Source organism: Zalophus californianus, chromosome 9 (genome assembly GCF_009762305.2).
Source record: "Zalophus californianus isolate mZalCal1 chromosome 9, mZalCal1.pri.v2, whole genome shotgun sequence".
In the NCBI taxonomy this organism is placed as follows: Eukaryota; Metazoa; Chordata; class Mammalia; order Carnivora; family Otariidae; genus Zalophus; species Zalophus californianus.
Window position 1 is genome coordinate 136,390,144 of NC_045603.1, and position 16,522 is coordinate 136,406,665.

The 16,522-nt window shown below is 43.6% G+C and overlaps 1 long non-coding RNA gene across 1 annotated transcript; it reads right to left on the reverse strand.

Annotated features, from left to right (window-relative positions):
- Positions 1–406: 406 nt before the first annotated feature.
- Positions 407–9,112, reverse strand: LOC113922612. The gene is made up of 3 exons (XR_003520003.1): positions 8,981–9,112; positions 3,473–3,966; positions 407–642 (listed from the first exon to the last, which is right to left on the reverse strand). It is a non-coding gene; the product is annotated as an uncharacterized LOC113922612 (long non-coding RNA).
- Between the last annotated feature and the right edge of the window lie 7,410 nt (positions 9,113–16,522).

The following is a 16,522-nucleotide window of genomic DNA, read 5'->3' on the forward strand; positions in this document are numbered from 1 at the left end:
AGTCCCACAGCCTGGATTTAAACTCTTGCTCTGTCACCTCTGAGCTTGGTGGCGTTTGTCATGACATGACCATTGTCGGTGAGACGGTCCTTCCTCCTTCAAAGTGGCACTAATGACCTCAGGGGATAAATAAGACATTTTAAAAAAAATCTAAAATGGGAAAAAAATCCAAAATCAGGGAGAATGTATTGAGGGAACATAGTTAAAAACACCTGTGTATATAAACAGAGTTTCTGCTAAGCTTAATCAAACCATAGGGTGGCCCGGAAGCAGAAGAATATCAGAAGGAAGGTTTAAGTGCAGAAAACATGAGGCCTGTCAAAAAAGGTTTAAATGAACAAATAAACTTTATTTTTATTTCACTAGGTTTGTGGAACGATCACTTTGGGAAAGAGGTATGAAGGTGACATGTGACAGAGAAAAAACAAAAGTGCTCGTTTTCTTGGTTTTCAATCTTTTCCACCAAAGAGCAGAATCTCCGAATTGGAAAGGTGAAGTTAGGTTCTTCAGATGGGCATGAGTGGGTGGGTACGTCCTGTGTCTAATGAATGGCAGCAGACATTAGAACCTCCGGACGCATCAGGACACCACTGAGGATCCCTTGTGAATGCAAGACGTGCCGCACCCTGGCTGTTCTCCTGGCTTTCAAGGAGAAATTATGATGTTGATCCCTGATAAAACTCTACAGCAGTTTATTAGGGCACATAAAACAATTTATTGGAGTTCATAAAACACACACACACATACACACACAGCAGGTTTTGCTAAAAATACATGCCAAGCTTTCATTACTTTCTGATAGCAATGACAGAAACACAAGAGTAATCTCCTCAGAATACTGTTTTTAAATTTCATTTTGGTGCTTAGCTCAGAGGCAGTGAGTGTGTGGCACGGCGTCTGGTCCACTCCACTCTGTGTGGATTGACCCCAGCAGTGGACATGGGACCCCAGGGGTCTCCCTGCCCCATGCTGAAAATCACCACCAAATAGGCGGGGATTGGTTGGAGGTGGGAGGGAGAGGGTCTATTACGGTGACATGAATGTGCACCATCTGAAACTGACCACGTGGCTGGGATTCTGCCTCCTGTCAGAGTGCCCTGATTTGGTCAGAGGGCCAGCTGGCTGCAGCGTCCAGGATGGCGACAACCGAGCAATCACAGCTGAGCCATCTCCAGAGTGAAGTGTTTCAAGAAGGAGGGAGTGGCCACTTCAGGACGCGGGTCAAAGGAAGGTGCCTTTGGATATGGCACTATGGAAACTCTTGGTAAATTTGGCAAGAGCCATTTCAGGGAGTGTGGCAGGGAGACCCCACCTGACGTGGGGTGAGGAGTCAGAGAGACCTCCAGGTAGTGGTGGCAGGAGGAGCACAAACATCTACTTCCCCGTCTGAAACCAATTAAACAAGTTAAACTGTAAAGGGATTTTATTGGACACAAGCCCACAATTAAAAGGATAATGTGAATGGCAAAGACAGCATGCGTTAGGAGCTTCCGAGCATATGGATGGCGGTGGCTCCCATTCCAAAAGACAGAATCTAAATCTGGCTGTGGGAAAATTAGTTAATTTTTCATTTAATTACGATCAGACAGCAAAATGATGATCAGACAGAATCCTCAGACATCTGAGAGAAGCCTCTAGCATGAAAATAATAGAAACCCACACAAAAACAAATTGCAAAAAAAAAAAAAAGAAAAGAAGAAAAGAAAAAGGAAAAAGAAAGAAAATCAACAATAACAAACATAAAAGGAAAGCCACTTGGAACAAGCAGGGATGATGAAGTGAGAATAAAATGTCCAAACGTAAACAAACAAAGCATTAATGTCCTTGGGGATTAATGAAAACATTGCATCTAAGAAGCAAGAACATGTGAGATTTGTGTGCGTGTGCATGTGTGTGCATGCATGAAAAATGCAGGTACCAAAAAAGAGCACTTAGAAATTTAAAACATGATATAAAACAATTAATCAAGACAATGTTTGGAAGGTGTGTTGATGACATGCAAGGAAAAGAACAGCTAAACTGAAAAACGGGACAAGAAGAGAAAAAAGATTTTTTCAACAAAGCTGGAGAACCAGTTTCAGGTGCCCAACTTATAGTTAATAAGAATCGTAGACGAAAGGAAAAGGAGAAAATGCAAGTTAGAGAATATCAAAGGAATACTTCGATCATATTTCCAAGAACAGAAGGACCCAATGAAAGCCCACAATAAGAGATGAAAATAGACTTACACCAACAAATTATGTTGTGAAATTTCAGCAAAGAGAGGACGCACCAAACTTCCAGAGGAAAAACACCTAAAAATAGGTCATACGCAGAAGATCAAAGACCAGATGACTTTGGACTTCTTAACAACCCTGAAAGCTACAAGACAATGACCAGCTTCCTTTACAACCCTAAAAACAAAGCAAAACAAACAAACAAACAAAAATGTCTAAGATCCTGTAGTCAATTATTAATTGTGAATGCTAACAAGCCTAAAGAAAATGGTTTTCCAGGGGCGCCTGTGTGGCTCAGTCGTTACGCGTCTGCCTTTGGCTCAGGTCATGATCGGGGATGGAGCCCCGCATAGAAGCTCCCTGCTCCGCGGGAAGCCGGCTTCTCCCTCTCCCACTCCCCCTGCTTGTGTTCCCTCTCTCACTCTGTCTCTCTCTGTCAAATAAATAAAAATCTTTAAAAAAAAAATGGTTTTCCAGGCATGTATCTCCAGGTGGTGCTTAGAGAATGTACTCTATCCAAAAGAACATGTGAACTAAGAGAAAAGCGGCCGTGGAAATGAGAAAACAGGACAGAAGCCAGGAGAGAGATGAAGGGAGACCCGGAGCATGAAGGCAGAGCGCCTCACACAGCGGCGGTCGGTCCAGACCCAGCGGATCCAGAAGCTCCGGGAGAGGATTAGCCCAGAGGCGAACCTGATCATCTGAATACACCCGGAGAAGAACCACTCGGGTTAAGGGTCTGAATGGATTTGCAATGAGAATTCAGAAAACCAAGCAATGCAGGACCAACATAATCACAGAATAATCATTAACCACAGGGAACAGGGAGGGAGAGGGAATGGAGAGAAGAGTCGTAGACAAAATTTCAAGTTTTTCTGAGAAGGGGAGCAGAGAAAGGCAGGACCTAGAGCGGATGGGTCAAGACAGTTTGGGGTTTGTCAGCTGTGTTTTGTTTTGTTTGGAAGGTACTGAGTTATGGTTCCTGGTATGAGAAGGATCCATTGGTGGTTGAGGTTGACATTTCGAGAGAGAAAAGTCACTGGAGCGATGGCCTCCTTGAGAGACAAGAGAAGATCAGATCTCGTGACAAGGAGGTGACAAGGAGGAAGGCGTTGCCAGGGTCTTTGCCAGGGAGGGGCCCTCACTTGGGTTAAGAAGCAGGAAAGCAAGGGCTATGCGCTTCTCCCTAGAGACTTATGGAGGGAAGACGAAGATGAAGTGTTTTATAAAAGGAAACCGAGGCTTCTCAAACTTACGTAACTTTCCTAAAGTCGCAGAACCAGGAGGAGGAAGAGCAGGGAATGAAAATCAGGCTGATCAGACTCCAGCAGCCTTGCTCTCAAGTGCTCCACAACCAAGCTGCCCCTAAAGAGCTCAGCTTGCCCTTGAGCCCCGGGGGAGATGGGCACACCAGCCTGATGACAGCGCGTGCCCTCGATGCAGTGAGGTGGGCAGCAAACACGCCGGCACGATCCAGTCTCACCGTGCTCTCTGCGTGCGAGCCAGGACGGGCAGGAGAGGAAACCAGGAGTTCTATTTTTAGCCGAATGAAATTTCTAACAGATGTTCAGGTCCTCAAGGTCCCTGGAGATCCCTGTTTCTTATCTGCTCAATTCATCCTGTCAGACTCAGAGTTCTCAGTGACTCCCTCTTTCTCTGGTCGAAGTTGGCAGTAGCTCGTGATGTCTGTCCTGTCTTCCATCACAAGGCATTTGACCTATCCGCACACCGTGCCTCGTGTGGCAGCTGCCTGGTTGGAAACAATGGCGTCAATATTACGATGTTTGACTGATTTTACTGATGAGCCATAGACAGGGGAAAAGCATGTAAACATTTCACCTTCTGAAAAAGGCTTTGACAATTTTCAATCTACCTCCACAGTGGGCATCATAGGTTCAGGGCTCCCCGAGACATTCCTAAATAAGGAGTACTCAAAACTGAGCTTCTGCAGAAGCAAGGTGAATGAGATGAGCCTGAGACTAGGCTGGGAGCACCCCAAAAGTTAGACAGACCATCATGGGATGCTATTGTCAAATATTTAGCGTAAGAGCAAAGCAGAGCATGTTCCTAAAAATCAGGCTTTGAGTTAAGGTGTAAATTTGAAAAGAGAAGCATATTCTATCATTTACCAATAATAATAATAATAATAATAATAATAATAATAAAAGAGTGAAATAAATCCACACAAAGTCCACGAGGATCATCTCGGACAGGGAGGATGGACTCAGGACGGTGATGGGCTCTGTGACTGGGGCGTCACATCCTGGCTGGGCTTTGCCTGTGTCTCTGCCTACCGCTCTGTGAGGCAGATGCATTTTGACCACCAACTTCAGTGGGCTTTTGCAATTTAAGAAATACATGGTTTTAAGGGTCTTAACTTACATCTCACTCCACGCTCACACCTGTTTGACACACACTTTGACTTTATAACTCACCCACTTAACCCAGCAACTAGTTGCATCCTTAACACACCCAATCACTGGTATATTTTCAGGAGGGGAAACAGGTTTTCCTTAAAAAAGCTGGTCTTCATTTTAGCAACAGGTCTGGGCCCCTCCTCCCCCTTCTTGCAAATTAGCAAAACTTAAAACCCAAAGATCTGGTTTCTGGGCAGGGCCCAAGCATTTCCTTGCCAAGGACATTTGGCTTAACTGCCCTCCATTAGGTCGTTTGTCACTTTGCTGAGGTCTTGCTTCCCTGCAGGCAGATTCCTGCCATTTTTTCTCAGCACGCCCATAAAACTTGAAATCACTCTCTGTAAATAGCTAGAAATAATATGCATTCAGAGGCAGGCTAAGGAAGCTGGGCCTGCTGGTCTGCCACCTTGCCCTTTGTTAAAGACCTGAGCAGGTGGTTTATATCAAGCCGTTCCAGAAAATCAAAAACCCGGTATGAAAAAAAAAATTAAAAAAAAAAAAACGCCTTTGTTTTTGAACTCATTCTGCTCTCACTGCCTAAAGAAAACTTAAACGCTTCTTTAGGCAGACTCTGCCAGCCCTGCAAATTACACAGGAGACACGTAGACTATTTCTTGCTTTCACTGGACTTCCCTCTAGAGGGACTCAAAGACAGACACATGCAACGTAGGAAAAGTTCTGTGACCAAAACCCAGGGGAGTGTCAGCCCCGCTGTGACAATCGCCCCTTAAGGGGCATCTGGCGCGACGGCAGAATTCCCAAGGCCACGTCCAACCCCGGGACCCAGCCAGCGCATGGGGTCCCTCAGGTGCGCATCTGCAAACTCCTTGTCATGGCTGACAGCTGTCGCCGTTCCAGGCACTGGGGTGCCACGTGTCTTCCATCTCTTACCCTTTACTGCACTGGGACGAGTCACTCTCCTAAGTCTGCGTCGTCCACGTGAAACTCCTGAGGCTAGGGGACTTTACCCCAAGTCCAGCACGGCAGCCAGACAGGACAGAGCCGGGGCTGCTGGATGGAGCCCGAGGGTTTTCAGAACAGCCCACCTCTTGCTCTTGGCTTGCTCTGTGGAAAAGGACGTCAGCAGGGAAGGAGGGCCGGGGATTCCAGATGAAGAGAGTGCCTACGGAGCTCCAGGGTTCATAGACCATTCTTCAGAATTCCCTCTCTTAATGAAATGTTGCCCCAGTTTCCTAGACAGAACACCAGAGTCTTGAGGGTGCGTGGGTGGCTCAGTAGGTTGAGCGTCTGACTCTTGATTTCAGCTCAGGTCATGATCTCGGGGTCCTGGGATCGAGCCCCACGTCCAGCTCCATGCTCAAGGCAGAGTTTGCTTGAGATTCTCTCCCGTCCTCTCCCTCTGCCCTCCTTTCTCAAAAAACAAAACAAATAAACAAAAAACAAACAACCCTCCCCCAAAAAGAAGAAGAAGAAGAAGAACACAAGAGTCATGAGACAGCTTGCTCTTTCTTGCCAGGAGAGATTATTCTCTGCTATCAATGATCTCAGAACGCAGAGATTGAACATTATCAGAATTCATTTCTCGCCCACCTCACTGGGATGGCAGTGGCCAGAGGAAGGCTCTGCTCCTCACTGTCACTGAAGAACCTAGTCTGATGGGAGCGCTCATCCTTGCCCTCCAAACATCACTGCATGACAGGAGAAGGAAGGGCACAGCAAACACAGACCCACTCTTCCTGGCTTCAGTCTACAGATAACCCACGCCATTGCTGTTCCCCGCACATTGGCCAGAAATGGTCACCTGTCCCCACCCAGAGAGAGGCAAGGGGGCTGGGGATGGGAAGCAGGTGGATGGTGTAGAGTCAGTGAAGAGACCTTCACTAATTCACTTCCCGTGGGCCAGGCATCACAAGGGCTTTCAGGTATTAGCTCGTTTATTTCCCAAGTCAACCTCTAGGGGGTTCTTGGAGAATCCTTAAATGCAGGTATGACAAATGGATAAAATTTCTTTCACATGACTGGAACAGAGAAAGGAACACAAAAAGTAGGGTCAATGTGAATTAAATTAAAGGCCCACATTATGCAACAGTGCAAGTATTAAACATCAGCTCAGTGGCAGCAGGAACTTGTCCCACCAGCTGTACACGAATGAGTGCATTGAGCCTGATGTCCTCTGATTTGCATGCATGACCCATAGAGTGATAGCCAACTCCTGTGGACCACTTCCCAGTTACTGCAGAGTCTACGCCAGGAGAAAATTAATTATTATGCCTTACTACATCAAAGTGTTTTGGTTTTAGTTGTTTTTCCCCCCATTCTAATCTATGCTAAAAGCTGTTATCACATTGTTATAGCTCCCAGAGCCCAGTCAAGTTGCTTCACTGTTGTATTGGTTGCATTCTTTAGTTTCAGGCAACAGGAACAGGCATTTAGCTTAAAGTGGGAGTTTGTTGGAAAGACAGGATGAGGTGTGTTGTGGAGCCAACAGATATGGATGAAGACAAGCTTGAGGAAGAAACCAGGGCAGAGGCTCTGGCTCTCATCCTGCTTCTCTGCCCTCTCTGCCCGTCTCTGTCTCTCTTTGTCTCTGTCTTTCTCCCTCTGTCTCTCTCTTTCTGCTGTTCTATTTTGCTCATCTGTGGAACAGGACCTGGCTACTTTCTGATTCCCCACCTGATGGCCTCTTACGGTTCTAATCTTTTGGTGAGACCGACTGCCATCTCTTGGCTTCAGTTCTGAACCCCAGGGAGTGGAATGGGATAGTCCAGCTTGGGAGAGGTCCATGCCTGACCCTATCAGCCCAGCCAGGCCCGTGGGACTACTCCTGACCCCTGCCCCTGGAATGGGGAAAGGCCATTCCCCAAGAAGGTGCTGTGAAATGTTTACTGTGGTCACAAGACGCCCTTGGAGGAGCAGAGCACAGGGCTGCCTGTAGCTGTTATGCCAAAATGCATCGTCTAAACCGGCAGACACAGTTGACAGGGTTCTTTCCTGCACTTTTCCCAATGTTGTGTTTGTGAGCGCCAATGACACATCTCCAAAAACAGACCATCAGAATCACCCAGACACAGGTGACTGTGTGCCCTGTATTTAGCAAGTAAAATGAGGATTCTAGGAAGCAGCATGAGAAGTGCTTCCTCGTGCAATGGTGCCCTGAATGCCCCGTGTCATCCCCATGGGCATTCTGTTCTAGAATCACGATGCTTCCCTTTGCTTCTACTTTTTTGGAAAGGCCAAAGTGGAAGGTCACTTCCTCCCTGAAAATGTCCCCTCTAGGGGCGCCTGGGTGGCTCAGTCAGTTAAGTGTCAGCCTTTGGCTCAGGGCATGATCCCAGGGTCCTGGGATCGAGCCCTGCATCGGGCTCCCTGCTCATCGGAGAGCCTGCTTCTCCCTCTCCCTCTGCTCCTTGTGCTCTCTCGCTTCCTCACTCTCTCTCTCAAATGAATAAATACAATCCTTAAAAAAATGTCCCCTCTGACTCTCTCTCTGTCCCCCTCCTTCCCCAGCTCCACCTTACCCACACACCCACCCAGACTTAGGCTTCGAGAATTTGATTAGCACCGTGAAATGTAAACACCCAACACAATTAGCAGATGCTACTTTCTTTCTTAAGGAATACGAGTGGCCTTCAGAATCCTAAGGATGGCTTCTCAGTGTTTGATTTTAGGAAAACCTATTAGCATACCCATGCATGAGATACTCACCTCTAAATCGTGGAAAAATAAGTCTCTCCCCTTTTGGGTGAAATGACAGGAAGCGCCATGCTGGTATGGCTTCAGCCTGCTGTCTGTGCAGAGTGGTTAGTGGGTGTTAGATTGCTTACTTCCCACCTGAGACCCTCCCCCACTTCCCTCCTCATAGTTCTGTCTGTAAACCATATTTCAGCCTTACAGTAGAGTGATTTAAGTCCCTGGAGCTCTTTGAATTGCTTTCTGGAAGACAAATTGAATGGAGACAGCACCACAACTGCATCTGCAGACCAGGCAGCATCAGCAAACATCCAAAGCAAAAGCAAATTAAATCCTTTACTTAAAAACTGAGAGTCTGGGGCACCTGAATGGCTCAGCTGGTTAAGCGTCTGCCTTCGGCTCAGGTCCTGATCCCAGGGTCCTGGGACAGAGCCCCATGTGGGGCTCCCTGCTCAGCGGGGAGCGTGCTCCCTCTCCCACTGCTTGTGTGCTCTCTTTCTCTCAGACAAATAAAATCTTCAAGGCAAAAAAACAAAACACTGTGATTGTATAATTGAAATGAATAATCATAACTGGCTTTTAACAGATGCACAAAGTGGATATTTCGCTCAGAACCATTATTCCCCCAAAACGAAGCCTTTGCTGGCAACAGCGGCAAAACCTCATCTTTTAGTGAGACTCCACTTTGCTGCTCACCTGGCCAAGCTGCCCTGCAGTCCCGCTTCTCAGGAGACAGAACTCCTGGATGGGCAGCAGTTCCACATTCAGAGCCGAGCTTGCTCTCATGCTGTTCTTCCTCCAGGAAAGGGGGTCCAAATTGTTTCTTCTAAGCACCACCAGCTGTGTGAGGGCTGACCTCTGAGCTCTTTGAGTCTGGGAATCTGGAAAACCAAGTTGTACTCCTCTTGCCTGGCCACTCCCGTCTGCTCCACCTGCAAATGGTGCTTGTACCCACTCGTCCGCACATTCTGCAGCCCTCCAGTCACTGGGGGTGTGTCCTTAGCTCTTCTGGTGTGAGCGCATCCGAGGGTGAGGGCCACGCTGCTCTCTGACCCACTGCCAAAGCCCCACCCAACCTCGTGGCCAATTTCTCACCTCTGGAGCAGGAGTTCATTATCTTTGCACTGGAGAGAGGCTGTTTCCCCCACAGGCTCTACCTCCCTCCTACTCTGAGGAGAGAACCTGTAGCCTTTGAAATGCTACGTATCAGCCTGGGTCTTCTTATCTATCAAAGTTGCTCCTTTCCTTGTGTTTAAGTAGCAAAACTTTAAAAGATTAAATTAAAATTTATAATGTGGGCATAGCCTTCACGCCAAATCTACAAATAGGTGGAGAAGAATATTCAACAACAAACTTTCATCCAGGACCTCCCATTTCAACGGAGGAGAAGCAAGGCAGGCAGTGCTTAAGTAGATACAGAAGAATTCTTCCAGGGCATTATCAGATGGACTGATTTATAATTCCTAGGAACGAAAGAAGGGTTATGTCATGGAGCTTAGTGTTAGTGCATCAACTTGCCAGGATTCGTAAGTCAAAGGAAACCAACCAACTCCTCCTAATGTCTTTGCTGTTAGTTGTTCAGGGATGCGGAGGAGGAGGAGGGGGCAGGTGAGAAGCACTCGGGGAGATGAGACAGTCCTTCGATCTGGCTATCCGCGGAACCTCCAGAGGGTAATCATGGACAGAAGCAAAACAGCTTCTCCGGGTGGTGCCTTCCAGCCCCATTTGGGTTCTTAGGATTCTAGACTCTTAGCCCAGCCTCCTGAATTAGAACCTGCTTTCTTGTAGGACTGGCACATGTTTCAAAATACGAAATACATCCTGTTTCCCTTGAGCATCATTGGCATTCCTTTCTCCCCGACTCTGAATGTTTTACTCATGCAGATCAGAGAGTTCATAAAAATGCAGCATGGACCCATTTAAACTATATGATTAACTGCTAATATATGATATTAACTTGTAAGATTTTATGGAGATTAGCACGTGTAATTATATTTGATGGTATATGATAATTACCTGTTTGGTTGCATTTTAAAGTATGATGACTTGAGACCGTTCATCAGTTCATACATGGCTCGAAGACTGATACAAAATTGCAACTCATTTTAATTGTTTTTAAGGTAATCAAACTGACATCTTTAAAGCCTAAAGGAGACTGATTAATTTTATGGGGACCATGTTAATAATCCAGTGATTGGAATGCTAATTAAAATACTTGTTAGAAAATGGGGCTTTCTGATCAATATTTTCCAAATGGACTAATTAAGTGTGAATGTCATGTTTCCACGTTTCAGGTTAAACATACAAAAATTCAACTTGGGTCCTCTAGAAGCCAGGGTACAGACAGTTTCTCAGAAGAGGTTTTGGAGTTCAGAAGGTAGATGTCTTCCCCGAGCCGTTCTTAGGGAAGCTCCTGCTCCTTTTCTCTCATTGCCAGCTCAGTAGGAAAGTGTCCACAACTGTCCTCACACCACCCACTTCCCGTGCTCTTCCTTAAATTCTTTCTGGCCCTTGCAGAAGCTGCTTTTGCCTTTCTTCCTACACAGAGTAACTGACTTGATTATAGACCCATGATTCCTGATATTATGGGACAAGAAGCTCTATTTCCCCCTCTATCCTTGCACAGTGTTAGTTGATATTTAAATTTAAATTACTTTGGGCCTTCTTTTTTTTTTTTAAACATTCCTTACCCCTGAGTTTCTCCTGCCTCCCCCAGATGACTCACATCAGTGTGAATCCTAAGCGATAACACATGGGAGGCATACGGCTTAGCCTAAAGTGAAAGTTCCCTTCAGCTTTGAGGCATACACCTTTCAAGTTTTGACTCACATTGACCATGTAAATTGGGCAACACCAAACTCAGTAATCTATTGTACATAGGATCCGACATCCAGGCTATCCTAGCACCCCGTCACTTCACCTTTGCTATCTAATAGAGAGGAGTGAGTGCATTGAGTCAAAGACCCCCACGGGGACCCACGCTGAGCGCAGGAAGAAGTCGGGGTGGGGGCTTATGCAGGTTGAGCCTGTCTACACACCAACTCAGGAGGAATGGCTACTTGGATTCTGGCACCGGCAAGTGGAGGGTAGAGCTAGCAGGGTGGGGAGGATGGACACACACCCAGTGTGCAGAGCACCTCCAGCAGACCCTCTTCCTCTATCTCTAATCATTTCTCCTGAATTCCGATGGCTTTGTATATGTTTCATATCTACTGATGGCAAAGCTCTAAAGAGAGATATTTGACTTTTTTTCATAATGTTAGCTAGTACCTTTTATGGTTGGTCAATAAAACCGTGATTTCAGTGTCTTTACAAAAACTTTACGTTCTTTTTTTAAAAAATCTTAAGTTGGAACACAAACAAATGAATCATATTCCATTTGCACCTACACTGCTTTCCTAAAGTGAAATGAAATGTAATAGTGTAAAGACAGTTCTTTTAAAAAAAAAGTTAAGGCTCAGTTTCTAATTATTAACACAATTAATCTTTCCTGCTGCAATTTTAGGATACTAATAAAATTATTAAATTTAAGACTAACTTCAGCCGACTTAGTGTTTAATTAGGAGGGCATGTAGATTTTATGTATATAATTGAAGTTTCAAGTTGAGGACTAATATTCTAGCTAACCCTTCTGAGAATTAGGAGAGTTGATTATTAATACTCATTGACCAAATTCACGAACCTAGAATCCGGGTGGTAATCCCCAAAAGGGAGGGGCCTATCAAAGACAAAAGGGATCTTACCACTCTGTGTAGAGCCCTTAAGAAAATATGCGATTTCCTCATGAAATGAAATGAAAAAGATGTTATTTCAAGTCAAAGACAGCATCATTCAACACTAGAAATGTGTTCAACAGATATGCACTATACCCATTATTGAACCAATGCTGCAACCGCAGATGCTGCAGAGCATCTACCAATGAAGGGGGCTGTGACAGTTGCCTTGGGCAGGTTACAGTCTGCTGGGAAAACCGGGCAAACAGTCTAATGCTCTGTCAATGGTATCACTCTTCAGGAGGGTTTCAGAGCTCCTGATGCACATGCACACCTGTTGGGTTGAATGGACTCAAAATCAGAATGACAACAGGAGGAAAAAAGCCCACTGGTAGTGACATATATAAAGCATTTGAAGAAAGCAAGATGATGTCAAGTGGGTTGACATGAGTGTTCACATCAAGTTTGGGGGGTGACAGTGCTGTTGAGGCTCTTTGATTTGATTTGATTGATTGGTTGATTGATTTTCATTGTGTTAAGTGTGCTCCTTAACGCCCCCTCCCCTATTTCCTTCATCCCCCCACCTACCTGCCCTCTGGTGACCATCAGTGTGTTCTCTGTAGTTAAGAGTCTGTTTCTTGGTTTGCCTCTCTCTTTTTTTTCCCTTTGCTTATTTGTTTTGTTTCTTAAATTCCAAATATGAGTGAGATCATATGGCATATGTCTTTCTCCGACTGACTTATTTCACTTAGCATTGTACTTTCTAGCTCTAACCATGTTGTTGTGAATGGCAAGGTTTCATTCTTTTTATGGCTGAGTGATATTCTATCGTATATATACCACCTCTTCTTTATCCATCAGTTGCTGGACACGGGCTGTTTCCATAGTTTGGTTATTGTAAATAATGCTGCAATAAACATAGGGGTGCACGTTTCCCTTTGAATTAGTGTTTTTGTATTTCTTGGGTAAATACCTGGTAGTGTAATTCTGAGGCAGGTTCATAAGGAAATGTACATGGGTGCTGACTCCAGCATTTATTTGTGGGTGAGGACCATTTCTAAGAGAGTGGTTAGGTAAATGTGGTGGCAATGCACCTCACAGCATTATATAAACAGGAGCTAAGAGATGGTACGTACACACAGTTACATGGTTGACTCTTAAAAGTACAATGCTTAGTGAAGGAAAAAGAGTAAGAAACAGAATGAGATGTAAAACATGGTACCATTCACTTACAAATATATTTGCATAAATCAAAGATACACATTATGCGAAGCCTATAAAAGCAAAATTATGTGCATTCATAATAGTAACGTTCATAATAACAACAGAGCTGGAAATAACCCAAATGCCCATCACCACGAAATGGATAAAGATATTTTGGTAAAATTCTTAATGGGATATTATTCATCAGTGAAAAGAAATGAACTGTAGAGACCCACACAATGTAGATGAATCTTACAGACATTAAATCTATTTATGTAAGTTTCAAAATATGTAGAACTAAAGAATATATAGTTTGGGATACAAAAAAGTGTTCAACACCAAAGAAAAGCAAGAGATTGTTGGGTTGGCATTCAGGAGAAATGTTGTGGTCGGGGGATGCAGGTTAGAGGGTTCCAGAAGTTCAAAGGGGACATGTGTGTATGTGTGCACATACTGCATGTTCTTAAACTAAAACTTGGGTTCACAGGTATTTCTTGTACCATTATTCTTTATTTCTTAACGTATGTTTTGTAAGTATCTTTTGAACGATAATTATTAGCTTAAAACCAAACACGTTTTTTAAATAAAGTTTGTGAGCAAGGGAATGTCCTGGACAAGATATTGTTGAAGAAAGAACACTGAATGCGAGGTCAGACCAGGGCCAGCAGCCGTGAAAGGTCATACATTGTACAATTCCACTTATAGGACATATCCAGGAGAGGCAGATCCACAGAGACAGAGAAAGGTTCGCGGTTGCCAGGGACTGAGGAGAGAGGGGTGAGGAGTGGCTGCTCACTGAGCATGGAGTCTTTCTGGAGTGATGAAAACATTTTGGAACTTGATAGAAGTGATGTTTGCACGACACTGTGGGTATACCAAATGCCACTTTAAATGGTTAATTTTTTTGTTGTTGTTACGTGGTTTTTGCTTCATTTTTTTAATGTTAAAAAAAGGCCAAGGTTTTAGTTTCAGCTTTATCATTTCTTAACTTAGTTACTCCTTTCTGAGTATGTTTTCTTATTTACTTTTTTTTAAATTTATTTATTTGAGAGAGAGAGCATGAGAGCGAGAGAGAGAGCACATGAGCGGGGGGAGGGTCAGAGGGAGAAGCAGACTCCCCACCGACCAGGGAGCCCGATGTGGGACTCGATCCAGAGACTCCAGGATCATGACCTGAGCCGAAGGTAGTCACTTTAACCAGCTGAGCCACCCAGGCACCCTGTTTTCTTATTTACTTAACAAGCATATAGATATCTGCTGTCAGACAATCATTATCGAGATAGGTAACATCATGCATGCATTGCCTCTGGTACGTGATAGGTTTAATAAATAGTAACTGTCTTTATCCTCACTATGATCATGGATAATGCTATGTGGCTATATGCTCTTTGTAATTTGAAAAGACCTGGATTGTTGAATCTCTGACCCCTAAATGCGTGGTCTTTCCTAAGTTCCCTCAAATATTGACTGTCCACTATGGGGACAAACGTCAGTTTTTCACACAGATGGGTTTAAGCAAACAGAATGATCTACATCTAATACATTGATATTTCAAGAAATAAGGAAAATAAATTATTTTTTCTCCTCATAGTAAAATATGCTATGAAAAAAGAAGAAAATAGTAAATAAGTGGGAATGCAGTATAACAGAATTTCTACACAGTGATTATTTAAAATGTATAGTATTGTAGATCAAGGAAGAGGCTCTTGTCTAGCAAGTTATTGATCCACACCGCATAGAAACCAGATAAGTAAAAATTAATGTCACAATAAAGGATTCAAGTGCATTTTCATTATTCACAAACTAAAGCTCCTTAAGTTCATGGAATCTGTGATATAAAAGACAAAAAGAAAGCATCCCTCTCTAAGAATTCTTTGCTCAGCAACTATTCAAAAGCTTTAAAACAAAGACCTTATTCCTGAGTAAGCTTGAAAAAGGCCACAAACTGAAGATTGTATTTAATAAGGTTTTTGGTTTTGTTTTGGTGTTTTGTCATACGTAATGTCATGGACCGTCAGGCCTTAATTTAGTGAACCAAATTGCAAGACCCTGCTTGTAGGTTGCTTTGCAGATGTTTTTAGCAGTGAATAGAATTAAAGAGATGCTACTACACTGAAAATTAACTTTGTATGTGATTCATATTTGACATCTTTTAATATATTTGTAAGTTGTCCTTTAAAAAACAACAGTGGTTTTTGGTTCAAATGTAAAGAGTTTGAAAGCTGTCACTCCTATCCCCACAATAGGAAAAAAGCTGAGCAAGCTAAAAACCAACAACTCTTCTTAGCTCCAAAAGAGATTGAAGTCCCAGGGCAGTCTGCAGCCCCAAAAACTGGAAGGGGAGGAGAATACTGAGAATCATAGCTTACTAGAGACATGTCCAGGAGCAGACCCACCCACTCTTACAGAATTGTTAGGATTTCTGCTTTGGCATCAGTCTCTAATTTTGGAAAAGTCTCTGTGATTATTACTCCAAATGAACAAAAAGGATTTATCCCAGGTAAGCAGAGCTGGTTCAACATTCAAAAATCAATTAATGTAATTAACCACATCAGCAGTCTAAAGAAGAAACATCATATAATCATATACGGGGAAAAGTTGATAAAATCCAACACCCATGCATGATAAAACATCTCAGCAAAGTAGAGACAGAGGGGACTTCCTTGGCTTGATATAGGACATCTACAAAAACCTACACCTACCATCACAATTAATGGTGAGAAACTAGTTGCCTTCCTGCTAAGATTAGGAACAAGGTAAGAATGTCTGTTCTCAGCACTGTTTTTCAACATTGTGCTGGAAGTCCTAGATAATACAATAAGACAAGAAAGTGGAAAAAAAGGTATACATATTAGAAAAGAAAAAAAAATCAAACTGTCTTTGTTTACAGATGACATGCTGGTGTCTGCAAAAAAATCACCAAAAATCAAGAGGAAAACTCTTGGAACTAATAAGCGATTGTAGAAAGGTTGCAAGGTACAAGGGTAATGTACAAAACCAATGGCTTTTGATATCCCAACTATGCACAATTAGAATTTGAATTTAGAAACACAACAGCATTTACATTAGCAACAAAAAATGGATACTTAGGTATAAACCTAACAAATAGGTATAAGAACAATATGAGGAAAACTGCCAGTTTCTGATAAATGAAATCAAAGAACTAAATAAATGGAGAGAATATTCCACATTCGTGGATAGGAAGCCTCAATATTGATGTCTGTTCCTCCCAGACTGATCTATAGATTCAATATAAACCCAGTCTAAATTCCACCAAAGTATTTTGTGAATATCAACAAATTGATTCTGAAGTTTATATGGA